At 44.4% G+C, this 23,783-nt stretch overlaps 17 non-coding genes and 48 pseudogenes across 17 annotated transcripts; all 65 read right to left on the reverse strand.

Moving 5' to 3' along the window:
• Positions 1–57: 57 nt before the first annotated feature.
• On the reverse strand, positions 58–176 carry LOC120550366 (annotated as a pseudogene).
• A 103-nt stretch (positions 177–279) lies between these two features.
• LOC120549929 lies at positions 280–399 on the reverse strand (annotated as a pseudogene).
• A 329-nt stretch (positions 400–728) lies between these two features.
• LOC120550380 lies at positions 729–847 on the reverse strand (annotated as a pseudogene).
• Positions 848–1,830: 983 nt separating this feature from the next.
• On the reverse strand, positions 1,831–1,949 carry LOC120550425 (annotated as a pseudogene).
• Positions 1,950–2,805: 856 nt separating this feature from the next.
• LOC120550248 lies at positions 2,806–2,922 on the reverse strand (annotated as a pseudogene).
• Positions 2,923–3,029: 107 nt separating this feature from the next.
• LOC120550368 lies at positions 3,030–3,147 on the reverse strand (annotated as a pseudogene).
• Positions 3,148–3,256: 109 nt separating this feature from the next.
• LOC120550249 lies at positions 3,257–3,374 on the reverse strand (annotated as a pseudogene).
• Positions 3,375–3,492: 118 nt separating this feature from the next.
• LOC120549940 lies at positions 3,493–3,612 on the reverse strand (annotated as a pseudogene).
• A 107-nt stretch (positions 3,613–3,719) lies between these two features.
• On the reverse strand, positions 3,720–3,836 carry LOC120550283 (annotated as a pseudogene).
• Positions 3,837–3,942: 106 nt separating this feature from the next.
• On the reverse strand, positions 3,943–4,061 carry LOC120550019. Its single transcript, XR_005637510.1, has one exon. It is a non-coding gene; the product is annotated as a 5S ribosomal RNA (ribosomal RNA).
• A 104-nt stretch (positions 4,062–4,165) lies between these two features.
• On the reverse strand, positions 4,166–4,285 carry LOC120549911 (annotated as a pseudogene).
• A 104-nt stretch (positions 4,286–4,389) lies between these two features.
• Positions 4,390–4,509, reverse strand: LOC120550528 (annotated as a pseudogene).
• Positions 4,510–4,616: 107 nt separating this feature from the next.
• On the reverse strand, positions 4,617–4,735 carry LOC120550544 (annotated as a pseudogene).
• A 107-nt stretch (positions 4,736–4,842) lies between these two features.
• Positions 4,843–4,961, reverse strand: LOC120549955 (annotated as a pseudogene).
• Positions 4,962–5,282: 321 nt separating this feature from the next.
• LOC120550428 lies at positions 5,283–5,400 on the reverse strand (annotated as a pseudogene).
• A 334-nt stretch (positions 5,401–5,734) lies between these two features.
• LOC120550516 lies at positions 5,735–5,853 on the reverse strand (annotated as a pseudogene).
• Positions 5,854–5,957: 104 nt separating this feature from the next.
• On the reverse strand, positions 5,958–6,075 carry LOC120550295 (annotated as a pseudogene).
• Positions 6,076–6,182: 107 nt separating this feature from the next.
• Positions 6,183–6,300, reverse strand: LOC120550193. The gene has a single exon (XR_005637666.1). It is a non-coding gene; the product is annotated as a 5S ribosomal RNA (ribosomal RNA).
• Positions 6,301–6,404: 104 nt separating this feature from the next.
• On the reverse strand, positions 6,405–6,523 carry LOC120549981. Its single transcript, XR_005637473.1, has one exon. It is a non-coding gene; the product is annotated as a 5S ribosomal RNA (ribosomal RNA).
• Positions 6,524–6,627: 104 nt separating this feature from the next.
• Positions 6,628–6,748, reverse strand: LOC120550452 (annotated as a pseudogene).
• A 334-nt stretch (positions 6,749–7,082) lies between these two features.
• LOC120550435 lies at positions 7,083–7,199 on the reverse strand (annotated as a pseudogene).
• Positions 7,200–7,306: 107 nt separating this feature from the next.
• On the reverse strand, positions 7,307–7,426 carry LOC120550538 (annotated as a pseudogene).
• A 104-nt stretch (positions 7,427–7,530) lies between these two features.
• On the reverse strand, positions 7,531–7,649 carry LOC120550089. The gene has a single exon (XR_005637566.1). It is a non-coding gene; the product is annotated as a 5S ribosomal RNA (ribosomal RNA).
• A 105-nt stretch (positions 7,650–7,754) lies between these two features.
• Positions 7,755–7,872, reverse strand: LOC120550505 (annotated as a pseudogene).
• Positions 7,873–7,980: 108 nt separating this feature from the next.
• Positions 7,981–8,099, reverse strand: LOC120550549 (annotated as a pseudogene).
• Positions 8,100–8,205: 106 nt separating this feature from the next.
• LOC120550314 lies at positions 8,206–8,326 on the reverse strand (annotated as a pseudogene).
• A 108-nt stretch (positions 8,327–8,434) lies between these two features.
• LOC120549920 lies at positions 8,435–8,549 on the reverse strand (annotated as a pseudogene).
• Positions 8,550–8,656: 107 nt separating this feature from the next.
• Positions 8,657–8,774, reverse strand: LOC120550386 (annotated as a pseudogene).
• A 105-nt stretch (positions 8,775–8,879) lies between these two features.
• On the reverse strand, positions 8,880–8,995 carry LOC120550259 (annotated as a pseudogene).
• Positions 8,996–9,100: 105 nt separating this feature from the next.
• On the reverse strand, positions 9,101–9,218 carry LOC120550337 (annotated as a pseudogene).
• A 107-nt stretch (positions 9,219–9,325) lies between these two features.
• LOC120549919 lies at positions 9,326–9,445 on the reverse strand (annotated as a pseudogene).
• A 107-nt stretch (positions 9,446–9,552) lies between these two features.
• Positions 9,553–9,671, reverse strand: LOC120550515 (annotated as a pseudogene).
• Positions 9,672–9,778: 107 nt separating this feature from the next.
• LOC120550457 lies at positions 9,779–9,897 on the reverse strand (annotated as a pseudogene).
• A 107-nt stretch (positions 9,898–10,004) lies between these two features.
• Positions 10,005–10,120, reverse strand: LOC120549956 (annotated as a pseudogene).
• Positions 10,121–10,227: 107 nt separating this feature from the next.
• Positions 10,228–10,345, reverse strand: LOC120550432 (annotated as a pseudogene).
• A 784-nt stretch (positions 10,346–11,129) lies between these two features.
• LOC120550315 lies at positions 11,130–11,247 on the reverse strand (annotated as a pseudogene).
• A 328-nt stretch (positions 11,248–11,575) lies between these two features.
• LOC120550348 lies at positions 11,576–11,694 on the reverse strand (annotated as a pseudogene).
• Positions 11,695–11,798: 104 nt separating this feature from the next.
• On the reverse strand, positions 11,799–11,917 carry LOC120550415. The gene has a single exon (XR_005637726.1). It is a non-coding gene; the product is annotated as a 5S ribosomal RNA (ribosomal RNA).
• A 330-nt stretch (positions 11,918–12,247) lies between these two features.
• On the reverse strand, positions 12,248–12,368 carry LOC120550542 (annotated as a pseudogene).
• A 109-nt stretch (positions 12,369–12,477) lies between these two features.
• Positions 12,478–12,595, reverse strand: LOC120550344 (annotated as a pseudogene).
• A 107-nt stretch (positions 12,596–12,702) lies between these two features.
• Positions 12,703–12,819, reverse strand: LOC120550323 (annotated as a pseudogene).
• Positions 12,820–12,927: 108 nt separating this feature from the next.
• On the reverse strand, positions 12,928–13,047 carry LOC120549941 (annotated as a pseudogene).
• A 104-nt stretch (positions 13,048–13,151) lies between these two features.
• Positions 13,152–13,271, reverse strand: LOC120550433 (annotated as a pseudogene).
• Positions 13,272–13,380: 109 nt separating this feature from the next.
• LOC120550407 lies at positions 13,381–13,501 on the reverse strand (annotated as a pseudogene).
• A 107-nt stretch (positions 13,502–13,608) lies between these two features.
• LOC120550371 lies at positions 13,609–13,728 on the reverse strand (annotated as a pseudogene).
• Positions 13,729–13,838: 110 nt separating this feature from the next.
• On the reverse strand, positions 13,839–13,956 carry LOC120549934 (annotated as a pseudogene).
• Positions 13,957–14,061: 105 nt separating this feature from the next.
• Positions 14,062–14,182, reverse strand: LOC120550497 (annotated as a pseudogene).
• Positions 14,183–14,522: 340 nt separating this feature from the next.
• On the reverse strand, positions 14,523–14,641 carry LOC120550327 (annotated as a pseudogene).
• Positions 14,642–14,748: 107 nt separating this feature from the next.
• On the reverse strand, positions 14,749–14,867 carry LOC120550267 (annotated as a pseudogene).
• A 104-nt stretch (positions 14,868–14,971) lies between these two features.
• Positions 14,972–15,090, reverse strand: LOC120550231. The gene has a single exon (XR_005637702.1). It is a non-coding gene; the product is annotated as a 5S ribosomal RNA (ribosomal RNA).
• A 104-nt stretch (positions 15,091–15,194) lies between these two features.
• LOC120550200 lies at positions 15,195–15,312 on the reverse strand. The gene has a single exon (XR_005637673.1). It is a non-coding gene; the product is annotated as a 5S ribosomal RNA (ribosomal RNA).
• Positions 15,313–15,419: 107 nt separating this feature from the next.
• Positions 15,420–15,536, reverse strand: LOC120550495 (annotated as a pseudogene).
• Positions 15,537–15,641: 105 nt separating this feature from the next.
• LOC120550375 lies at positions 15,642–15,760 on the reverse strand. The gene has a single exon (XR_005637722.1). It is a non-coding gene; the product is annotated as a 5S ribosomal RNA (ribosomal RNA).
• A 5,205-nt stretch (positions 15,761–20,965) lies between these two features.
• LOC120550149 lies at positions 20,966–21,084 on the reverse strand. Its single transcript, XR_005637624.1, has one exon. It is a non-coding gene; the product is annotated as a 5S ribosomal RNA (ribosomal RNA).
• A 104-nt stretch (positions 21,085–21,188) lies between these two features.
• On the reverse strand, positions 21,189–21,306 carry LOC120550274 (annotated as a pseudogene).
• A 325-nt stretch (positions 21,307–21,631) lies between these two features.
• Positions 21,632–21,750, reverse strand: LOC120550385 (annotated as a pseudogene).
• Positions 21,751–21,854: 104 nt separating this feature from the next.
• Positions 21,855–21,972, reverse strand: LOC120550159. Its single transcript, XR_005637634.1, has one exon. It is a non-coding gene; the product is annotated as a 5S ribosomal RNA (ribosomal RNA).
• Positions 21,973–22,076: 104 nt separating this feature from the next.
• Positions 22,077–22,195, reverse strand: LOC120550243. Its single transcript, XR_005637709.1, has one exon. It is a non-coding gene; the product is annotated as a 5S ribosomal RNA (ribosomal RNA).
• A 104-nt stretch (positions 22,196–22,299) lies between these two features.
• On the reverse strand, positions 22,300–22,418 carry LOC120549998. Its single transcript, XR_005637490.1, has one exon. It is a non-coding gene; the product is annotated as a 5S ribosomal RNA (ribosomal RNA).
• A 104-nt stretch (positions 22,419–22,522) lies between these two features.
• Positions 22,523–22,641, reverse strand: LOC120550185. Its single transcript, XR_005637659.1, has one exon. It is a non-coding gene; the product is annotated as a 5S ribosomal RNA (ribosomal RNA).
• Positions 22,642–22,745: 104 nt separating this feature from the next.
• LOC120550181 lies at positions 22,746–22,865 on the reverse strand. The gene has a single exon (XR_005637655.1). It is a non-coding gene; the product is annotated as a 5S ribosomal RNA (ribosomal RNA).
• Positions 22,866–22,968: 103 nt separating this feature from the next.
• Positions 22,969–23,087, reverse strand: LOC120550260. Its single transcript, XR_005637711.1, has one exon. It is a non-coding gene; the product is annotated as a 5S ribosomal RNA (ribosomal RNA).
• Positions 23,088–23,191: 104 nt separating this feature from the next.
• On the reverse strand, positions 23,192–23,310 carry LOC120549994. Its single transcript, XR_005637486.1, has one exon. It is a non-coding gene; the product is annotated as a 5S ribosomal RNA (ribosomal RNA).
• A 104-nt stretch (positions 23,311–23,414) lies between these two features.
• LOC120550145 lies at positions 23,415–23,533 on the reverse strand. Its single transcript, XR_005637620.1, has one exon. It is a non-coding gene; the product is annotated as a 5S ribosomal RNA (ribosomal RNA).
• Positions 23,534–23,637: 104 nt separating this feature from the next.
• On the reverse strand, positions 23,638–23,756 carry LOC120550244 (annotated as a pseudogene).
• Positions 23,757–23,783: the final 27 nt, after the last annotated feature.

Consider the following 23,783-nt stretch of genomic DNA (forward strand, 5'->3'; position numbering starts at 1 on the left):
GACACTTGTGGTATAAATTAGCAGCAGAGACCCTGCTGTTGAAAGTGTAGAATAAAAAGCTTACAGCACCGGGTATTCCCAGGCAGTCTCCCATCCAAGTACTGACCCGGCTCTACCTTGCTTAGCTTCCGAGATCAAACGAGATGGGGCGTGGTCACGGTGGTATGGCCTTAAGCCTTTAGAGTAGGTGAACACAAGGTATTTATACATGGTAAAATGCAAGTATACTTGTGGTATTTAGAAGGAGCATAGCCCTGCTGTTGTACAAATGGGAATAAAAGCTTACAGCACCGGGTATTCCCAGGCAGTCTCCCATCCAAGTACTGACCCGGCCCTACCTTGCTCAGCTTCCGAGGATCAAACGAGATCGGCGCTATTCAGGGTGGTATGGCCGCAGCCATTAAAGAAGGTGAAAACAAGATATTTATAGATGGTAAAATGCAATTACACTTGTGGTATAAACAAGAAGCAGAGCCCCTGCTGTTGTAAAATGGTAATAAACAGTTTACAGCACCGGGTATTCCCAGGCAATCTCCCATCCAAGTACTGACCCGGCACCTAACTTGGTTTGCTTGCCGGGGATCAAACGAGATCGGGCGTGTTCAGGGTGGTATGGCCGTAAGCCATTAGAGTAGGTGAACACAAGGTATTTATGCATGGTAAAATGCAAGTATACTTGTGGTATATAGAAGGAGCATAGCCGCTGCTGTTGTACAATGGGAATAAAAAGCTTACAGCACCAGGTATTCCCAGGCAGTGTCCCATCCAAGTTCTGACCCAGCCCTATTCTGCTTAGCTTCCGAGATCAGATGAGATTGGGCATGTTCAGGGTGGTATGGCCGTAAGCCATTAGAGCATGTGAACACAAGTTATTTAGCGATGGTAAAATTCAATTACACTTGTGGTATAAATTAGGAGTAGAGCCCTTGCTGTTGAAAGTGTAGAATAAAAAGCTTACAGCACCGGTATTCCCAGGCAGTCTCCCACCAAGTACGACCGGCCCTACTCGGCTAGCTTCCAAGATCAGACGAGATCCGGCCTGTTCAGGGTGGAATGGCCATAAGCCACTAGAGCAGGTTAAAACAGGCTATTTATAGATGGTAAAATGCAATGACACTTGTGGTATAAATTAGCAGCAGAGACCCGCTGTTGAAAGTGTAGAATAAAAGCTTACAGCACCGGGTATTCCAAGGCAGTCTCCCATCCAAGTACTGACCCGGCTCTACCTTGCTTAGCTTCCGGGATCAAACGAGATGGGGCTGGTCACGTGGTATGGCCTTAAGCCTTTAGAGTAGGTGAACACAAGGTATTTATACATGGTAAAATGCAAGTATACTTGTGGTATTTAGAAGGAGCATAGCCCTGCTGTTGTACAATGGGAATAAAAACCTTACAGCACGGGTATTCCCAGGCAGTCTCCCATCCAAGTACTGGACCGGCCCTACCTTGCTCAGCTTCCCGAGATCAAAACGATCGGGCGTATTCAGGGTGTTTGGCCGCAAGCCATTAAAGAAGTGAAAACAAGATATTTATAGATGGTAAAATGCAATTACACTGTGTGGTATAAACAAGAAGCAGAGCCCCTGCTGTTGTAAAATGGTAATAAACAGTTTACAGCACCGGGTATTCCCAGGCAATCTCCCATCCGCAAGTGACCGGGCCCTACCTTGCTTTGCTTCCGAGATCAAACGAGATCGGCGTGTTCAGGGTGGTATGGCCGCAAGAACCATTAGAATAGGTGAACACAAGGTATTTATGCATGGTAAAATGCAAGTATACTTGTGGTATATAGAAGGAGCATAGCCCCTGCTGTTGTACAATGGGAATAAAAGCTTACAGCACCATGTATTCCCAGGCAGTGTCCCATCCAAGTTCTGACCCAGCCCTACTCTGCTTAGCTTCCGAGATCAGATGAGATTGGGCATGTTCAGGGTGGTATGGCCGTAAGCCATTAGAGCATGTGAACTACAAGGTACAATGGAATAAAAGCTTACAGCACCGGCATTCTGTACAGTCTCCCATCCAAGTACTGACTCGGCCCTACCTTGCTCAGCTTCCGATCAAACGAGATCGGGCTTTGTTCAGGGTGGTATATGGCCGCCAGTTTCATTAAAGAAGGTGAAACAAGATATTTATAGATGGTAAAATGCAATTACACTTGTGGTATAAACAAGAAGCAGAGCCCCTGCTGTTGTAAACGGTACAAACAGTTTACAGCAATCGGTATTCCCAGGCAATCTCCCATCCAGGCACTGACCGCCCTACCTTGCTTTGCTCCAGATCAAACGATCGGGCGCTTGTTCAGGGTGGTATGGCCGAAAACCATTAGAGTAGGTGAACACAAGGTATTTATGCATGGTAAAATGCAAGTATACTTGTGGTATATAGAAGGAGCATACGCGGCTAGTTGTACAATGGGAATAAAAGCTTACAGCACCAGGTATTCCCCAGGCAGTGTCCCATCCAAGTTCTGACCCAGCCCTATTCTGCTTAGCCCGGTGATCAGATGAGATTGGCATGTTCAGGGTGGTATGGCCGTAGGGGCCATTAGAGCATGTAGAACACAAGTTAAAATGGTAATAAACAGCTTACAGCACCGGTATTCCCAGGCAGTCTCCCATCCAAGTACTGACCCGCCCTACCTTGCTTTTAGCTTCCGAGATCAAACGCGGATCGGTTGTTCAGGGTGGTATGGGCCGTAGTTTCAAAGAAGGTGAAACAAGATATTTATAGATGGTAAAATGCAATTACACTTGTGGTATAAACAAGAAGCAGAGCCCCTGCTGTTGTAAAATGTTAATAAACAGCTTACAGCACCGGTATTCCCAGGCAGTCTCCCATCCAAGTACTGACCGGCCCTACCTTGCTTAGCTTCCGAGATCAAACGAGATCGGGCGCATCTAGGGTGGTATGGCCGTAAGTTTCATTAAAGTAGGTGAAAACAAGATATTTATAGATGGTAAAATGCAATTACACTTGTGGTATAAACAAGAAGCATAGCCCCTGCTGTTGTAAAATGGTAATAAACAGCTTACAAGCACCGGTATTCCCAGGCAGTCTCCCATCCAAGTACTGACCCGGCCCTACCTTGCTTAGCTTCCGAGATCAAACGAGATCGGGCGTATTCACGGTGGTATGGCCGTCCAGAGCCATTAGAGTAGGTGAAAACACAAGATATTTATATATGGTAAAATGCAAGTATACTTGTGGTATATAGAAGGAGCATAGCCCCTGCTGTTGTAAAATGGTAATAAACAGCTTACAGCACCGGGTATTCCCAGGCAGTCTCCCATCCAAGTACTGACCGGCCCTACCTTGCTTAGCTTCCGAGATCAAACGAGATCGGGTATTTCACGGGTGGTATGGCCGTAAGCTCATTAGAGCAGGTGAAAACAAGATATTTATAGATATGGTAAAAATGCAATTATACTTTTTTTGTGGTTATAAATAAGGAGCAATAGACCCTGCTGTTGTAAAATGTAGTAATAAACAAGCTTACAGCACCGGGAATTCCCAGGCAGTCTCCCATCCAAGTACTGACCGGCCCTACCTTGCTTAGCTTCCGAGATCAAACGAGATCGGGCTTGTTTACGCAGGGTGGTATCCGTAAGTCATTAGAGTAGGTGAAAACAAGATATTTATAGATGGTAAAATGCAAGTACACTTTGTGGTATAAATTAGGAGCACAGACCCTGCTGTTGTAAAATGTAGTAATAAAAAGCTTACAGCACCGGGTATTCCCAGGCAGTCTCCCATCCAAGTACTGACCCGGCCCTACCTTGCTTAGCTTCCGAGATCAAACGAGATCAGCTGTTCAGGGTGGTATGGCCGTAAGCCATTAAAGCAGGTGAAAACAAGATATTTATAGATGGTAAAATGCAATTACACTTGTGGTGTATAAACAAGAAGCATAGCCCCTGCTGTTGTAAAATGGTAATAAACAGCTTACAGCACCGGGTATTCCTAGGCAGTCTCCCATCCAAGTACTGACCCGGCCCTACCTTGCTTAGCTTCCGAGATCAAACGAGATCGGGCGTGTTCACGGTGGTATGGCCGTAAGCCATTAGAGTAGGTGAACACAAGGTATTTATACATGGTAAAATGCAAGTATACTTGTGGTATATAGAAGGAGCATAGCCCCTGCTGTTGTAAAATGGTAATAAACAGCTTACAGCACCGGTATTCCCAGGCAGTCTCCCATCCAAGTACTTACCCGGCCCTACCTTTGCTTAGCTTCCCGAGATCAAACGAGATCGGGCGTGTTCAGGGTGGTATGGTCGTAGTTTATTAAAGAAGGTGAAAACAAGATATTTATAGATGGTAAAATGCAATTATACTTGTGGTATAAACAAGAAGCATAGCCCCTGCTGTTGTAAAATGGTAATAAACAGCTTACAGCAACCGGTATTCCCAGGCAGTCTCCCATCCAAGTACTGACCCGGCCCTACCTTGCTTAGCTTCCCCAAGATCAAACGAGATCGGGCTGTTCAGGGTGGTATGGCCGTAATCCATTAGAGCAGGTGAAAACAAGATATTTATAGATGGTAAAATGCAAGTACACTTGTGGTATAAATTAGGAGCACAGACCCTGCTGTTGTAAAATGTAGTAATAAACAAGCTTACAGCACCGGGTATTCCCAGGCAGTTTCCCATCCAAGTACTGACCCGGCCCTACCTTGCTTAGCTTCCGAGATCAAACGAGATCGGGTGCATTCACGTGGTGTGTTTCGTAAAGCCATTAGAGTAGGTGAACACAAGATATTTATACATTGGTAAAATGCAAGTATACTTGTTGGTATATAGAAGGAGCATAGCCCCTGCTGTTGTAAAATGGTAATAAACAGCTTACAGCACCGGGTATTCCCAGCAGATCTCCCATCCAAGTACTGACCCGGCCCTACCTTGTTTAGCTTCCGCAGATCAAACGAATCGGGCGTATTCAGGGTATTATGGCCGTAAGTCATTAAAGAAGGTGAAAACAAGATATTTATAGATGGTAAAATGCAATTATACTTGTGGTATAAAAAAAAGCATAGAGCCCCTGCTGTTGTAAAAATGGTAATAAACAGCTTACAGTACCTAGGTTCTGCAGTCTCCCATCCAAGTACTGACCCGGCCCTACCTTTTAGCCAGAGATCAAACGAGATTTGGCGTGTTCACGGTGGTATGGCCGTAAGCCATTAGAGTAGGTGAACACAAGGTATTTATACATGGTAAAATGCAAGTATACTTGTGGTATATAGAAGGAGCATAGCCCCTGCTGTTGTAAAATGGTAATAAAAAGCTTACAGCAACGGTATTCCCAGGCAGTCTCCCATCCAAGTACTGACCCGCCCTAACCTTGCTTAGCTTCCCAGATCAAACGAGATCGGGCGTGTTCAGGGTGGTATGGCCGTAATCCATTAGAGCAGGTGAAAACAAGATATTTATAGATGGTAAAATGCAATTACACTTGTGGTATAAATTAGGAGCACAGACCCTGCTGTTGTAAAATGTAGTAATAAACAAGCTTACAGCACCGGTAATTCCCGCAGGTACCCTCCCATCCAAGTACTGACCCGCCCTACCTTGCTTAGCTTCCAAGATCAAACGAGATCGGGCGTGTTCAGGTTGGTATGGCCGTAAAGCCATTAGAGTAGGTGAAAACAAGATATTTATAGATGGTAAAATGCAATTACACTTGTGGTATAAATTAGGAGCATAGACCCTGCTGTTGTAAAATGTAGTAATAAAAAGCTTACAGCACCGGGTATTCCCAGGCAGTCTCCCATCCAAGTACTGACCCGCCCTACCTTGCTTAGCTTCTCGAGATCAAACGAGATCGGCGTGTTCACGGTGGTATGGGCCGTAAGCCATTAGAGTAGGTGAACACAAGGTATTTATACATGGTAAAATGCAAGTATACTTGTGGTATATAGAAGGAGCATAGCCCGCTGTTGTTTAAAATGGTAATAAACAGCTTACAGCACCGGGTATTCCCAGGCAGTCTCCCATCCAAGTACTGACCCGCCCTACCTTGTTTAGCTTCCGAGATCAAACGAGATCGGGTATTTTCAGGTTGGTATGGCCGTAAGCTACTAGAGCAGGTGAAAACAAGATATTTATAGATGGTAAAATGCAAATTATACTTGTGGTATAAATTAGAAGCACAGACCCTGCTGTTGAAAAGTGTAGTAATAAAAAGCTTACAGCACCGGTATTCTCAGGCAGTCTCCCATCCAAGTACTGACCCGGCCCTACCTTGCTTAGCTTCCGAGATCAAACGAGATCGGGCGTATTCAGGGTGGTATGGCAGTAAGCCATTAAAGAAGGTGAAAACAAGATATTTATAGATGGTAAAATGCAATTACACTTGTGGTATAAACAAGAAGCATAGCCCCTGCTGTTGTAAAATGGTAATAAACAGCTTACAGCACCGGGTATTCCCAGGCAGTCTCCCATCCAAGTACTGACCCGGCCCTACCTTGCTTAGCTTCCGAGATCAAACGAGATCGGGCGTGTTCACGGTGGTATGGCCGTAAGCCATTAGAGTAGGTGAACACAAGGTATTTATACATGGTAAAATGCAAGTATACTTGTGGTATATAGAAGGAGCATAGCCCCTGCTGTTGTAAAATGGTAATAAACAGCTTACAGCACCGGGTATTCCCAGGCAGTCTCCCATCCAAGTACTGACCCGGCCCTACCTTGCTTAGCTTTCCGAGATCAAACGAGATCCGGCGTAGTTCAGGGTGGTATGGTCGGAAGCTCATTAGAGCAGGTGAAAACAAGATATTTATAGATGGTAAAATGCAATGTACACTTGTGGTATAAATTAAGAGCACAGACCCTGCTGTTGTAAAATGTAGTAATAAACAAGCTTACAGCACCGGGTATTCCCAGGCAGTCTCCCATCCGAGTACTGACCCGCCCTACCTTGCTTAGCTTCCGAAGATCAAACGAGATCGGGCATGTTCACGTGTTATGGCCGTAAGCCATTAGAGTAGGTGAACACAAGGTATTTATACATGGTAAAATGCAAGTATACATTGTGGTATATAGAAGGAGCATAGCCCCTGCTGTTGTAATAATTGGTAATAAAAAGCTTACAGCACCGGTATTCCCAGGCAGTCTCCCATCCAAGTACTGACCCGCCCTACCTTGCTTAGCTTCCGAGATCAAACGAGATCGGGCGATTCAGGGTGGTATGGCTCGTAAGCTATTAAAGAAGGTGAAAACAAGATATTTATAGATGGTAAAATGCAAATTACACTTGTGGTATAAATTAGGCGCACAGACCCTGCTGTTGTAAAATGTAGTAATAAAAAGCTTACAGCAATCGTTATTTCCAGGCAGTCTCCCATCCAAGTACTGACCCGGCCCTACCTTGCTTAGCTTCCGAGATCAAACGAGATCGGGCGTGTTCAGGGTGGTATGGTCAGTAATCCATTAAAGAAGGTGAAAACATATATTTATAGATGGTAAAATGCAATTATACTTGTGGTATAAACAAGAAGCATAGCCCCTCTGTTGTGTAAAATGGTAATAAACAGCTTACAGCACCGGGTATTCCCAGGCAGTCTCCCATCCAAGTACTGACCCGGCCCTACCTTGCTTAGCTTTCGAGATCAAACGAGATCGGGCGTGTTCACGGTGGTATGGCCGTAAGCTCATTAGAGTAGGTGAACACAAGGTATTTATACATGGTAAAATGCAAGTATACTTGTGGTATATAGAAGGAGCATAGCCCCTGTTGTTGTAAAATGGTAATAAACAGCTTACAGCAACGGGTATTCCCAGGCAGTCTCCCATCCAAGTACTGACCGGCCCTACCTTGCTTAGCTTCCGAGATCAAACGAGAATCGGCGTATTCAGGGTGGTATGGCCGTAAGTTTCATTAGAGCAGGTGAAAACAAGATATTTATAGATGGTAAAATGCAAGTACACTTGTGGTATAAATTAAGAGCACAGACCCTGCTGTTGTAAAATGGTAGAATAAAAAGCTTACAGCAACCGGTATTCCCAGGCAGTCTCCCATCCAAGTACTGACCCGCCCTACCTTGCTTAGCTTCCTGAGATCAAACGAGATCGGCGTTTTCACGTGTGGTATGGCCGTAAGCCATTAGAGTAGGTGAAAACACAAGATATTTATACATGGTAAAATGCAAGTATACTTGTGGTATATAGAAGGAGCATAGCCGCTGCTGTTGTAAAATGGTAATAAACAGCTTACAGCACCGGGTATTCTCAGGCAGTTTCCCATCCAAGTACTGACCCGGCCCTACCTTGCTTAGCTTCCTGAGATCAAACGAGATCGGGCTGTATTCAGGGTGGTATGGCCGTAAGCCATTAGAGCAGGTGAAAACAAGATATTTATAGATGGTAAAATGCAAGTACACTTGTGGTATAAATTAGAGGAGCACAGCCCCTGCTGTTGTAAAATGTAGTAATAAAAAGCTTACAGCACCGGTATTCCCAGGCAGTCTCCCATCCAAGTACTGAACCCGCCCTACCTTGTTTAGCTTCCGAGATCAAACGAGATTATGTTTCAGGGTGGTATGGCCGTAAGCTCATTAGAGTAGGTGAAAACAAGATATTTATAGATGGTAAAATGCAATTACACTTGTGGTATAAATTAGGAGCACAGACCCTGCTGTTGTAAAATGTAGTAATAAAAAGCTTACAGCAACCGGTATTCCCAGGCAGTCTCCCATCCAAGTACTGACCCGCCCTACCTTGCTTAGCTTCGGAGATCAAACGAGATCGGGCATGTTCACGGTGGTATGGCCGTAAGTCATTAGAGTAGGTGAACACAAGGTATTTATACATGGTAAAATGCAAGTATACTTGTGGTATATAGAAGGAGCATAGCCCCTGCTGTTGTAAAATGGATAATAAACAGCTTACAGCACCGGTATTCCCAGGCAGTCTCCCATCCAAGTACTGACCGGCCCTACCTTGCTTAGCTTCCGAGATCAAACGAGATCGGGCGATTCAGGGTGGTATGGCCGTAAGCTCATTAAAGAAGGTGAAAACAAGATATTTATAGATGGTAAAATGCAAATTACACTTGTGGTATAAACAAGAAGCATAGCCCTGCTGTTGTAAAATGGTAATAAACAGCTTACAGCACCGGTATTCCCAGGCAGTCTCCCATCCAAGTACTGACCCGGCCCTACCTTGCTTAGCTTCCGAGATCAAACGAAGATCGGTATGTTCAGGGTGGTATGGCCGTAAGCCATTAGAGCAGGTGAAAACAAGATATTTATAGATGGTAAAATGCAAATGATACTTGTGGTATAAATTAGGAGCACAGACCCTGCTGTTGTAAAATGTAGTAATAAACAGCTTACAGCAATCGGTATTCCCAGGCAGTCTCCCATCCAAGTACTGACCCGCCCTTACCTTGCTTAGCTTCCGAGATCAAACGAAGATCGGCGTGATTCACGGTGGTATGGCCGTAAGTCATTAGAGTAGGTGAACACAAGATATTTATACATGGTAAAATGCAAGTATACTTTTGTGGTAGTATAGAAGGAGCATAGCCCCTGCTGTTGTAAAATGGTAATAAACAGCTTACAGCACCGGGTATTCCCAGGCAGTCTCCCATCCAAGTACTGACCCGGCCCTACCCTTACTTACTTCGCAAGATCAAACGAGATCGGGCGATTCACGGTGGTATGGCCGTAAGCTCATTAAAGTAGGTGAACAACAAGATATTTATAGATGGTAAAATGCAAGTATACTTTGTGGTATATAGAAGGAGCATAGCCCCTGCTGTTGTAAAATGGTAATAAACAGCTTACAGCACCGGTATTCCCAGGCAGTCTCCCATCCAAGTACTGAACCCGCCCTACCTTGCTTAGCTTCCGAAGATCAAACGATATCGGGCGTGTTCAGGGTGGTATGGCCGTAAGTTCATTAGAGCAGGTGAAAACAAGATATTTATAGATGGTAAAATGCAAATTATACTTGTGGTATAAATTAGAGCACAGACCCTGCTGTTGAAAATGTAGTAATAAAAAAGCTTACAGCACCGGTTTCCCAGGCAGTCTCCCATCCAAGTACTGACCCGGCCCACCTTGCTTAGCTTTCCAAGATCAAACGAGATCGGGCTGTTCAGCGTGGTATGGCCGTAAGCCATTAGAGATAGGTGAACACAAGATATTTATACATGGTAAAATGCAAGTATACTTTTGTGGTATATAGAAGGAGCATAGCCCCTGCTGTTGTAAAATGGTAATAAACAGCTTACAGCACCGGGTATTCCCAGGCAGTCTCCCATCCAAGTACTGACCCGCCCTACCTTGCTTAGCTTCCGAGATCAAACGAGATTCGGGTGATTCATGGTGGTATGGCTGTAAGTCATTAAAGTAGGTGAAAACAAGATATTTATACATGGTAAAATGCAAGTATACTTGTGGTATATAAATAGGAGCATAGCCCCTGCTGTTGTAAAATGGTAATAAAACAGCTTACAGCACCGCGTATTCCCAGGCAGTCTCCCATCTAAGTACTGACCCGCCCTACCTTGCTTAGCTTCCGGAGATCAAACGAGATCGGGGTGTTCAGGGTGGTATGGCTCGCAGTAACCATTAGAGTAGGTGTAAACAAGATATTTATAGATGGTAAAATGCAAGTACACTTGTGGTATAAATTAGGAGCACAGACCCTGCTGTTGTAAAATGTAGTAATAAACAGCTTACAAGCACCGGGTATTCCCAGGCAGTCTCCCATCCAAGTACTGACCCGCCCTACCTTGCTTAGCTTCCGAGATCAAACGAATCGGGCGTGTTCAGGGTGGTATGGCCGTAGCTCATTAGAGCAGGTGAAAACAAGATATTTATACATGGTAAAATGCAATTATACTTGTGGTATAAATTAGGAGCACAGACCCTGCTGTTGTAAAATGTAGTAATAAAAAGCTTACAGCAACCGGTATTCCCAGGCAGTCTCCCATCCAAGTACTGACCGGCCCTACCTTGCTTAGCTTTCGGAGATCAAACGAATCAAGTTGTTCAGGGTGGTATGGCCGTAAGTTTCATTAGAGCAGGTGAAAACAAGATATTTATAGATGGTAAAAATGCAATTACACTTTTGTGGTATAAATTAGAGCACAGACCCTGCTGTTGTAAAATGTAGTAATAAACAGCTTACAGCACCGGGTATTCCCAGGCAGTCTCCCATCCAAGAATTGACCGGCCCTACCTTGTTTAGCTTCCGAGATCAAACGAGATCGGGCGTGTTCACGGTGGTATGGCCGTAAGCCATTAGAGTAGGTGAACACAAGGTATTTATACATGGTAAAATGCAAGTATACTTTGTGGTATATAGAAGGAGCATAGCCCCTGCTGTTGTAAAATGGTAATAAAAAGCTTACAGCACCGGTATTCCCAGGCAGTCTCCCATCCAAGTACTGACCCGCCCTACCTTGCTTAGCTTCCGAGATCAAACGATGTGGCGTATTTAGGGTAGTATGGCCGTAAGTTCATTAGAGTAGAGTGAAAACAAGATATTTATAGATGGTAAAATACAATTATACTTGTGGTATAAATTAAAGAAGCATAGCCCCTGCTGTTGTAAAATGGTAATAAACAGCTTATAGCAACCGGTATTCCCAGGCAGCTCTCCATCCAAGTACTGACCCGGCCCTACCTTGTTTAGCTTCCGAGATCAAACGAGATCGGGCGTGTTCAGGGTGGTATGGCCGTAAGCCATTAGAGCAGGTGAAAACAAGATATTTATAGATGGTAAAATGCAATGACACTTGTGGTATAAATTAGGAGCACAGACCCTGCTGTTGTAAAATGGTAATAAAAAGCTTACAGCACCGGGTATTCCCAGGCAGTCTCCCATCCAAGTACTGACCCGGCCCTACCTTGCTTAGCTTCCGAGATCAAACGAGATCGGGCGTGTTCAGGGTGGTATGGCCGTAAGCCATTAGAGAAGGTGAAAACAAGATATTTATACATGGTAAAATGCAAGTATACTTGTGGTATATAGAAGGAGCATAGCCCCTGCTGTTGTAAAATGGTAATAAACAGCTTACAGCACCGGTATTCCCAGGCAGTCTCCCATCCAAGTACTGACCCGGCCCTACCTTGTTTAGCTTCCGAAGATCAAACGAATCGGGCGATTCACGGTGGTATGGTCCGTAAGTCATTAAAGTAGGTGAAAACAAGATATTTATAGATGGTAAAATGCAAGTATACTTTTGTTTGGTATATAGAAGGAGCATAGCCCCTGCTGTTGTAAAATGGTAATAAACAGCTTACAGCACCGGAGTATTCCCAGGCAGTCTCCCATCCAAGTACTGACCCGCCCTACCTTGCTTAGCTTCCGAAAGATCAAACGAGATCGGGCTTATTCAGGGTGGTATGGCCGTAAGTTCATTAGAGTAGGTGAAAACAAGATATTTATAGATGGTAAAAATGCAAGTATACTTGTGGTATAAATTAGGAGCATAACCCCCTGCTGTTGTAAAATGTAGTAATAAAAAGCTTACAGCAACCGGTATTCCCAGGCAGTCTCCCATCCAAGTACTGACCCGCCCTACCTTGCTTAGCTTCCGAGATCAAACGAGATCGGGCTTGTTCAGGGTGGTATGGCCGTAAGTTCATTAGAGCAGGTGAAAACAAGATATTTATAGATGGTAAAATGCAAGTACACTTGTGGTATAAATTAGGAGCATAGCCCCTGCTGTTGTAAAATGTAGTAATAAAAAGCTTACAGCACCGGTATTCCCAGGCAGTCTCCCATCCAAGTACTGACCGGCCCTACCTTGCTTAGCTTCCGAGATCAAACGAGATCGGGCGTGTTCAGGGTGGTATGGCCGTAGTGTCATTAGAGTAGGTTAAAACAAGATATTTATAGATGGTAAAATGCAATTACACTTGTGGTATAAATTAGAGCAATAGAACCCTGCTGTTGTAAAATGTAGTAATAAACAGCTTACAGCACCGGTATTCCCAGGCAGTCTCCCATCCAAGTACTGACCCGGCCCTACCTTTGCTTAGCTTCCGAGATCAAACGAGATCGGCGTGTTCACGGGTGGTTGGGTCCGTAAGCCATTAGAGTAGGTGAACACAAGGTATTTATACATGGTAAAATGCAAGTATACTTGTGGTATATAGAAGGAGCATAGCCCCTGCTGTTGTAAAATGGTAATAAAAAGCTTACAGCACCGGGTATTCCCAGGCAGTCTCCCATCCAAGTACTGAACCCCGCCCTACCTTGCTTAGCTTCCGAGATCAAACGAGATCGGTCATGTTCAGGGTGGTATGGTCGTAAGTTCCATTAGAGCAGGTGAAAACAAGATATTTATAGATGGTAAAAATGCAAGTACACTTGTGGTATAAATTAGAGCACAGACCCTGCTGTTGTAAAATGTAGTAATAAAAAAGCTTACAGCAACCGGTATTCCCAGGCAGTCTCCCATCCAAGTACTGACCCGCCCTTACCTTGCTTAGCTTCCGAGATCAAACGAGATCGGGCGTGTTCAGGGTGGTGTATGGCCGTAAAGCCATTAGAGCAGGTGAAAACAAGATATTTATAGATGGTAAAATGCAATGTACACTTGTGGTATAAATTAGAGCAGAGCCCTTGCTGTTGTAAAATGTAGTAATAAACAGCTTACAGCACCGGTATTCCCAGGCAGTCTCCCATCCAAGTACTGACCGGCCCTTACCTTGCTTAGCTTCCGCGAGATCAAACGAGATCGGGCGTGTTCACGGTGGTATGGCCGTAAGCCATTTTCTTTAGAGTAGGTGAACACAAGGTATTTATACATGGTAAAATGCAAGTATACTTGTGGTATATAGAAGGAGCATAGCCCCTGCTGTTGTAAAATGGTAATAAAAAGCTTACAGCACCGGGTATTTCCAGGCAGTCTCCCATCCAAGTACTGACCCGGCCCTACCTTGCGTAGCTTCCCAGATCAAACGAGATCGGTGTGTTCAGGGTGGTATGGTCGTAATTCATTAGAGCAGGTGAAAACAAGATATTTATAGATGGTAAAATGCAATTACACTTGTGGTATAAATTAGAGCACAGACCCTGCTGTTGTAAAATGTAGTAATAAAAAGCTTACAGCACCGGGTATTCCCAGGCAGTCTCCCATCCAAGTACTGACCCCGCCCTACCTTGCTTAGCTTTCGGAGATCAAACGAGATCGGGCCTGTTCACGGGTGGTATGGCCGTAAGCCATTAGAGTAGGTGAACACAAGGTATTTATACATGGTAAAATGTAAGTATACTTTGTGGTATATAGAAGGAGCATAGCCCCTGCTGTTGTAAAATGGTAATAAAACAGCTTACAGCACCGGTATTCCCAGGCAGTCTCCCATCCAAGTACTGACCGGCCCTACCTTGCTTAGCTTCCGAAAGATCAAACGAGATCGGGCATGTTCAGGTGTTTTTTGGTATGGTCGTAAGCTCATTAGAGCAGGTGAAAACAAGATATTTATAGATGGTAAAATGCAATTACACTTGTGGTATAAATTAGGAGCATAGACCCCTGCTGTTGTAAAATGTAGTAATAAAAAAGCTTACAGCACCGGTATTCCCAGGCAGTCTCCCATCCAAGTACTGACCCGCCCACTACCTTGCTTAGCTTCCGAGATCAAACGAGATCGGGCGTATTCAGGGTGGTATGGCCGTAAGCCATTAGAGCAGGTGAAAACAAGATATTTATAGATGGTAAAATGCAATTACACTTTGTGGTATAAATTAGGAGCACAGACCCTGCTGTTGTAAAATGTAGTAATAAAAAGCTTACAAGCACCGGTATTCCCAGGCAGTCTCCCATCCAAGTACTGACCCGGCCCTACCTTGCTTAGCTTCCGAGATCAAACGAGATCGGGCATGTTCACGGTGGTATGGTCGTAAGCCATTAGAGTAGGTGAACACAAGGTATTTATACATGGTAAAATGCAAGTATACTTGTGGTATATAGAAGGAGCATAGCCCCTGCTGTTGTAAAATGGTAATAAAAAGCTTACAGCACCGGGTATTCCCAGGCAGTCTCCCATCCAAGTACTGACCCGGCCCTACCTTGCTTAGCTTCCGAGATCAAACGAGATCGGGCGTATTCAGGGTGGTATGGCCGTAAGCCATTAAAGAAGGTGAAAACAAGATATTTATAGATGGTAAAATGCAATTACACTTGTGGTATAAACAAGAAGCATAGCCCCTGCTGTTGTAAAATGGTAATAAACAGCTTACAGCACCGGGTATTCCCAGGCAGTCTCCCATCCAAGTACTGACCCGGCCCTACCTTGCTTAGCTTCCGAGATCAAACGAGATCGGTATGTTCAGGGTGGTATGGCCGTAAGCCATTAGAGCAGGTGAAACACAAGATATTTATAGATGGTAAAATGCAAGTACACTTGTGGTATAAATTAGGAGCACAGACCCTGCTGTTGTAAAATGTAGTAATAAACAGCTTACAGCACCGGGTATTCCCAGGCAGTTTCCCATCCAAGTACTGACCCGCCCTACCTTGCTTAGCTTCCGAGATCAAACGAGATCGGGCTGTTCACGGTGGTATGGCCGGAAGCCATTAGAGTAGGTGAAACACAAGATATTTATACATGGTAAAATGCAAGTATACTTGTGGTATATAGAAGGAGCATAGCCCCAGCTGTTGTAAAATGGTAATAAACAGCTTACAGCACCGGGTATTCCCAGGCAGTCTCCCATCCAAGTACTGACCCGGCCCTACCTTGCTTAGCTTCCGAGATCAAACGAGATCGGGCGCATTCAGGGTGGTATGGCCGTAAGCCATTAAAGCAGGTGAAAACAAGATATTTATAGATGGTAAAATTCAATTCAATTCAATTCAATTTTATTTATAGTATCAAATCATAACATAAGTTATCTCGAGACACTTTACAGATAGAGTAGGTCTAGACCACACTCTATAATTTACAAAGCCCCAACAATTCCAACAATTCCAGTAATTCCCTCAAGAGCAAGCAGTGCGACAGTGGCGAGGAAAAACTCCCTCTTGGGAAGAAACCTCGGACAGACCCAGGCTCTTGGTAGGCGGTGTCTGACGAGCCGGTTGGGGGTGTGATGAACAGTGGCGATAGTAGTCACATTAATAATGGAACAGTGACTGGATGTAGCGGGAAGCTGCAGGGTTCAGCAGGACGCAGCATGACATTGCAGGGCATCGCTGAGCTCAGCAGGGAGTGCAGCAGGACCACGGCGACAGCTGCAACCAGGGTCTTGGTGCCAACGTTCTCCAAGGAAATACGCTGGGGGAAAAAAAAGCATAAGGACTCCGGGGAGTAAACTCCCCAGAAGCTAGGATTAGTAACAAGCATTTCTGGGACGGGCTGCACACAAATAGTAATAGTAATAGTAACAGTAATAGAAACAGTAATAGAAAGGGAGAGGAGAGAGCAGCTCAGTGTGTCAAAGGAAGGAAGTCCCCCGGCAGTCTAGGACTATAACAGCGTAACTATAACAGGTAACTAAGAGAGACAGGTCATAAGGAGAGGTAGCTTTTTCGGGCTTAGAACTCTCCCCCTGCCGGATCTGGCTTGGCTGGCCTGCCTCCTCTACTTTGTTATGTATTATTAATCTAACAATTATGAAGAGAAGCAGTTGGGCCAGTTAGGTGAACACTGCAACTCCTCACCCCTAACTATAAGCTTTATCAAATAGGAGAGTTTTAAGTTCATTCTTGAATGAGGTGACAGTTTCTCCCCCCTAACCCAGATCGGGAGCTGGTTCCATAGGAGAGGAGCCTGATAACTGAAGGCTCTAGCTCCCATTCTACTTTTAGAGACTCTAGGTACCACCAGTAACTCTGCATTCTGGGAGCGCAGTGTTCTAGTGGGACAATAGGGTATTAGGAGCTCTTCTAGATATGATGGTGCTAGACCATTTAGAGCTTTGTAGGTCAAGAGAAGGACTTTAAACTCAATCCTGATTCAACAGGAAGCCAATGCAGAGAAGCTAATACAGGAGAAATATGATCTCTTTCTTAGTTCTTGTGAGAACACGCTGCAGCATTCTGATCAGCTGGAGAGTCTTAAGAGACTTATTTGAGCAACCTGACAGTAGGGGAATTACAATAGTCCAGCCTGGAAGTAACAAATGCATGGACTAGTTTTTCAGCGTCGTTTTGGAGACAGGATATTCCTAATTTTGGCAATGTTACGAAGATGAAAAAGGCTGTTCTTGAGGTTTGTTTTAGATTGGCATTAAAGGATATATCCTGATCAAAGATAACTCCTAAATTTCTAACAGTGGTGCTGGAGGCCAGGGCAACACCATCCAGAGTAGCTATATCTCTAGATAATGAAGTTCGAGGTGTTTAGGGCCCAGCACAATAACTTCAGTTTTGTTAGGGTTTAACATCAGAAAATTATAGGTCATCCAGGATTTTATATCCTTAATGCACTCTTGAAATTTTGCTAGCTTGACTGGTTTCGCTCTGGTTTGATTGACAAGTATAATTGGGTGTCATCCGCATAACAGTGAAAGTTAATTGAGTGTTTTCTAATAATATTGCCTAGAGGAAGCATATATAAGGAGAATAGAATTGGTCCAAGCACTGAGCCTTGAGGAACCCCATGGCTAACTTTAGCGTATTCTTGGAGGATTTATCATTAACATTCACAAATTGAGATCGATCAGAGAAATAGGACCTAAACCAACTCAGAGCAATTCCTTTAATGCCAACCAAGTGTTCCAATCTCTGTAACAGGATTGAATGGTCAATTGTGTCAAATGCAGCACTAAGATCTAGTAAAACAAGAATGGAGACAAGACCTTTGTCTGCAGCAGTTAAAGAGGTCGTTAGTAATTTTCACCAGTGCCGCCTCTGTGCTATGATTCTTTCTAAATCCTGATTGAAAGTCATCAAATAAACTGTTGCTATGTAGAAAATCGCATAACTGATTAGCAACCACCTTCTCAAGGATCTTGGATAGAAAAGGAAGGTTAGATATAGGTCTATAGTTTGCTAAGACCTCAGGATCCAGGGTGGGTTTTTTCAGAAGAGGTTTTATCACAGCTACTTTAAAATGACTGTGGTACATAACCTGTTAATAGAGACATATTGATCATATCTAGTAATGAGGTGTTAACCACAGGTAATGCTTCTTTGAGTAGTCTCGTTGGGATGGGGTCCAAGAGACAGGTAGATGGCTTAGCTGAGGATATCTTTAACATTAATTGTTGAAGATCTATAGGATAAAAGCAGTCTAAGTATATGTCGAGACTAGTCTTTATTTCTAACGACTCTGCGCTTAAAGGTGAACCGCTAGAAGTTGAGTGTAAAAGGTGATGAATTTTATCTCTAATTGTTGTAATTTTATCATTGAAGAAGCTCATGAAGTCATCACTACTCAGAGCTAGAGGAATAGATGGCTCAGTAGAGCTGTGGCTATCTGTCAGCCCTGGCGACAGTGCTGAAAAAAAACCTTGGGTTGTTCTTGTTTTCTTCATTAGTGATGAGTAATAGTCTGATCTGGCCTTCTTAGGGCCCTCCTATAGGTTTTGAGACCTCTCTTGCCAATCCAAACGAGATTCTTCCACCTTGGTGGAACGCCACTTACATCTCGGGGTTTCGCGAGATTTGTTTTAATTTGCGAAGTTAGGGAAGTTATACCAAGGTGCTAGTTTCCTTTGCTTCATCATCTTCTTTTTCAGGGGCGCGACGGAGTCTAAGGTCGTCCGTAGGCATGTCGTAATACCGTCTACAAATGCATCAATTTGAGAGGGACTGAGGTTAACATACAGGTCCTCTGTTATGTTAAGGCATGACATAGAGTCGAATGCTGTTGGAATATCTTCTTTAAATTTAGCTATAGCACTGTCAGATAAGCATCTGGTGTAGGAGCTTTTATCTAATTTAATATAATCAGGTAGTAAGAATTCGAAAGTGATTAAAGAATGATCTGATAATACCGAATTCTGGAAAATATTATTAAATCCTCAATTTCAATACCATATGCCAGCACAAGGTCGAGGGTGTGGTTAAAACAGTGCGTCGCCTTGGTGCACACTCTGACTGAAACCGATTGAATCCAGCACCTACCAAGAAGTACTTGTTCTGATTTAAGGACTAAACATGATAAAAACTCTGAGAATTCAGATAAAAATTCAGAATACGGACCTGGAGCCCTGTAAATAACAACGCAATATAATTGGCTGTAATGTTTTCCATTTTGGATGTTGAAGATTAAGAACAAGACTTTCAAATGAGTTATAATGTAATTTAGGTTTAGGAGTAATTAGCAGGCTTGCATCAAAGATGGCGGCAACTCCCCTCCTCGGCCTGAGCCTCTAGGAATTTGAGTATTAATATGGCTGGGAGGAGTGGCTTCATTTAGACTAACATAGTCTTCATGGCCCAGCCAGGTTTCAGTAAAGACAAAATAAATCAATTTTATTGTCTGATATCAACTCGGTTTACCAGTACTGCTTTAGAAGACAGAGATCTAATATTTAATAGTCCACATCTAATTTTCCTATTTTGTTCTATTGCAGTAGTTTTAATTCCAATTAGGTTGTTAAGTATAGCGCATCTTTGTTTACCTTTGATTTAACCGATCTGAGCCGGGGGACAGACACCGTGCTTATTAGACCATGAGTGGGCGTATTGCTCCAACGGAAGCACAGAGGGGCGTAAAGCACTGCACCTCTGATTACTAATATCAAACTTGGGTTGTCATGGTTTATGTCTGATAAACTCGTTCAGATTTTTGATATGAGAGCGACAACCGTCCCGGGTGGGATGAATGCCGCTCTCTCAATCAGACCAGGCTTTCCCCCAGAACGCCTCCAGTTATTCACACTAGCCCACATCATTAGGTGGGCACCACCCTGACAACCAGCGGTGGAAGGATGACGCACGGGCTGTACATTTCATCATTGGTCAGGTTTGGCAGGGGTCCAGAGAAAACTACTGAGTCCGACATTGTTCTGCGTGATGCACAAAGTGACTCAACATTCATTTTAGTGATCTCCGATTTACGCACCATTACCACCTACGTGAAGTATGATCTTACTGTATTTACGGTCTTTTTGCCAGCAGTTTTAGATGGGTTTCTATATCGCCCGCTCCAGCCCCGGGGCACACATATGACCGTAGGTAGGCCTACTGTAGCCGGCCGCTGGCTTCACATATCGCAGTATAGAGCTCCCAATAACCAGAACTGGCTTCTCAGCGGGTGTATCGCTGAGTAAGGAGAACCTGTTAGAGAGGCGAAGACGCTCCGGTTTAGTGTAGAGCGGCCCATCATGTGCACTCCCTGGTCTAGATCTAACGCTACGCTCCCTCGGACAGTCACCCACTCACCCGGCTGCCTCGGGTCTGCCGGGGACAGCTAGCAGAAGCTACAGAAGCTACAGTATGTTGGCCCGCATTAACTACATGGTGCTGGCTAGCTACGGAAGCATACGATTCTGATTCCATGGTGCGGAGCCGTGGACTCAAATTCACTAAGCCTTGCCTCCAAAACAGCGAATATACTACATTTATTACATGTATCGTTATCACTAAAGGAGGCAGAGGAATAGCTAAACATTTGACACACAGAGCAAGAGAGAGCAGGAGAGGGAGAGGAATTAGCCATTGCTAATGGCTAAGCTAAAGTAGCTAACAGTGTTTTAACAATTGTAAATTCAGCGAGTCAGTCGCTGTAAGTGAAGCTAAGTATAAGTGCTTGAGTAAAACAATTGTAATTCAAATGCAATCCAGGCAAATAGCTGCTAATTTAAACAGTGAAGCAGAGTTCAGTAAGTTTTTGCCGGAGCAGCAAACTAGCGTTTGTAACACGGGAACACCGGAAGTGACACAATACGCTCACCTTACACGTCGGCACGTCGTCTCCACAGCCTACAAGACCGCCGCACACACGTCTCAATCAAAAAATCAGAAAACACAAAGGAAACTCAAGGAAAATGCAAGTATACTTGTGGTATATAGAAGGAGCATAGACCCTGCTGTTGTAAAATGGTAATAAACAGCTTACAGCACCGAGTATTCCCAGGCAGTCTCCCATCCAAGTACTGACCCGGCCCTACCTTGCTTAGCTTCCGAGATCAAACGAGATCAGGCGTGTTCAGGGTGGTATGGCCGTAAGCCATTAGAGCAGGTGAAAACAAGATATTTATAGATGGTAAAATGCAATGACACTTGTGGTATAAATTAGGAGCACAGACCCTGCTGTTGAAAGTGTAGAATAAAAAGCTTACAGCACCGGGTATTCCCAGGCAGTCTCCCATCCAAGTACTGACCCGGCCCTACCTTGCTTAACTCCGAGATCAAACGAGATCGGGCGAGTTGAGGGTGGTATGGCCGTAAGCCATAAAGCAGGTGAAAACAAGATATTTATAGATGGTAAAATGCAATGACACTTGTGGTATAAATTAGGAGCACAGACCCTGCTGTTGAAAGTGTAGAATAAAAGCTTACAGCACCGGTATTCCCAGGCAGTCTCCCATCCAAGTACTGACCCGGGCCTTACCTTGCTTAACTTCCGAGATCGAACGAGATCGGGCGGTTGAGGGTGGTATGCGGCCGTAGCCCATTAGAGCAGGTGAAAACAAGATATTTATAGATGGTAAAATGCAATGACACTTGTGGTATAAATCAGGAGCACAGACCCTGCTGTTGAAAGTGTAGAGTAAAAGCTTACAGCACCGGGTATTCCCAGGCAGTCTCCCATCCAAGTACTGACCGGCGCCTACCTTGCTTAGCTTCCGAGATCAAAACGAATCGGGCATGTTCACGGTGGTATGGCCGTAAGCCTTTAGAGTAGGTGAACACAAGGTATTTATACATGGTAAAATGCAAGTATACTTGTGGTATATAGAAGGAGCATAGCCCCTGCTGTTGTACAATGGGAATAAAAAGCTTACAGCACCGGTATTCCCAGGCAGTCTCCCATCCAAGTACTGACCCGGCCCTACCTTGCTTAGCTTCCGAGATCAAACGAGATCGGGCATGTTCAGGGTGGTATGGCCGTAAGCCATTAGAGCAGGTGAAAACAAGATATTTATAGATGGTAAAATGCAATGACACTTGTGGTATAAATTAGGAGCACAGACCCTGCTGTTGAAAGTGTAGAATAAAAAGCTTACAGCACCGGGTATTCCCAGGCAGTCTCCCATCCAAGTACTGACCCGGCCCTACCTTGCTTAGCTTCCGAGATCAAACGAGATCGGGCGTATTCAGGGTGGTATGGCCGTAAGCCATTAGAGCAGGTGAAAACAAGATATTTATAGATGGTAAAATGCAATGACACTTGTGGTATAAATTAGGAGCACAGACCCTGCTGTTGAAAGTGTAGAATAAAAAGCTTACAGCACCGGGTATTCCCAGGCAGTCTCCCATCCAAGTACTGACCCGGCCCTACCTTGCTTAGCTTCCGAGATCAAACGAGATCGGGCATGTTCAGGGTGGTATGGCCGTAAGCCTTTAGAGTAGGTGAACACAAGGTATTTATACATGGTAAAATGCAAGTATACTTGTGGTATATAGAAGGAGCATAGCCCCTGCTGTTGTACAATGGGAATAAAAAGCTTACAGCACCAGGTATTCCCAGGCAGTCTCCCATCCAAGTACTTACCCGGCCCTACCTTGCTTAGCTTCCAAGATCAAACGAGATCGGGCGTATTCAGGGTGGTATGGCCTTAAGCCATTAAAGAAGGTGAAAACAAGTTATTTATAGATGGTAAAATGCAATTACACTTGTGGTATAAACAAGAAGCAGAGCCCCTGCTGTTGTAAAATGGTAATAAACAGCTTACAGCACCGGGTATTCCCAGGCAGTCTCCCATCCAAGTACTGACCCGGCCCTACCTTGCTTTAGCTTCCGAGATCAAACGAGATCGGGTATGTTCAGGGTGGTATGGCCGTAAGCCATTAGAGCAGGTGAAAACAAGATATTAATAGATGGTAAAATGCAATGACACTTGTGGTATAAATTAGGAGCAGAGACCCTGCTGTTGAAAGTGTAGAATAAAAGCTTACAGCACCGGGTATTCCCAGGCAGTCTCCCATCCAAGTACTGACCCGGCCCTACCTTGCTTAACTACCGAGATCAAATGAGATCGGGCGTATTCAGGGTGGTATGGCCGTAAGCCATTAAAGAAGGTGAAAACAAGATATTTATAGATGGTAAAATGCAAGTATACTTGTGGTATATAGAAGGAGCATAGCCCCTGCTGTTGTAAAATGGTAATAAACAGCTTACAGCACCGGGTATTCCCAGGCAGTCTCCCATCCAAGTACTGACCCGGCCCTACCTTGCTTAGCTTCCGAGATCAAACGAGATCAGGCGCATTCATGGTGGTATGGCCGTAAGCCATTAAAGAAGGTGAAAACAAGATATTTATAGATGGTAAAATGCAATTACACTTGTGGTATAAACAAGAAGCAGAGCCCCTGCTGTTGTAAAATGGTAATAAACAGCTTACAGCACCGGGTATTCCCAGGCAGTCTCCCATCAAAGTACTGACCCGGCCCTACCTTGCTTAGCTTCCGAGATCAAACGAAATCGGGCGTGTTCACGGTGGTATGGCCGTAAACCATTTGAGCAGGTGAAAACAAGATATTTATAGATGGTAAAATGCAATGACACTTGTGGTATAAATTAGGAGCACAGACCCTGCTGTTGAAAGTGTAGAATAAAAAGCTTACAGCCCCGGGTATTTCCAGGCAGTCTCCCATCCAAATACTGACCCGGCCCTACCTTGCTTAGCTTCCGAGATCAAACGAGATCGGGCCTGTTCACGGTGGTATGGCCGTAAGCCATTACAGCAGGTGAACACAAGGTATT

The sequence above is a fragment of the Perca fluviatilis genome, chromosome 20 (assembly GCF_010015445.1).
Source record: "Perca fluviatilis chromosome 20, GENO_Pfluv_1.0, whole genome shotgun sequence".
NCBI classification, from domain to species: Eukaryota; Metazoa; Chordata; class Actinopteri; order Perciformes; family Percidae; genus Perca; species Perca fluviatilis.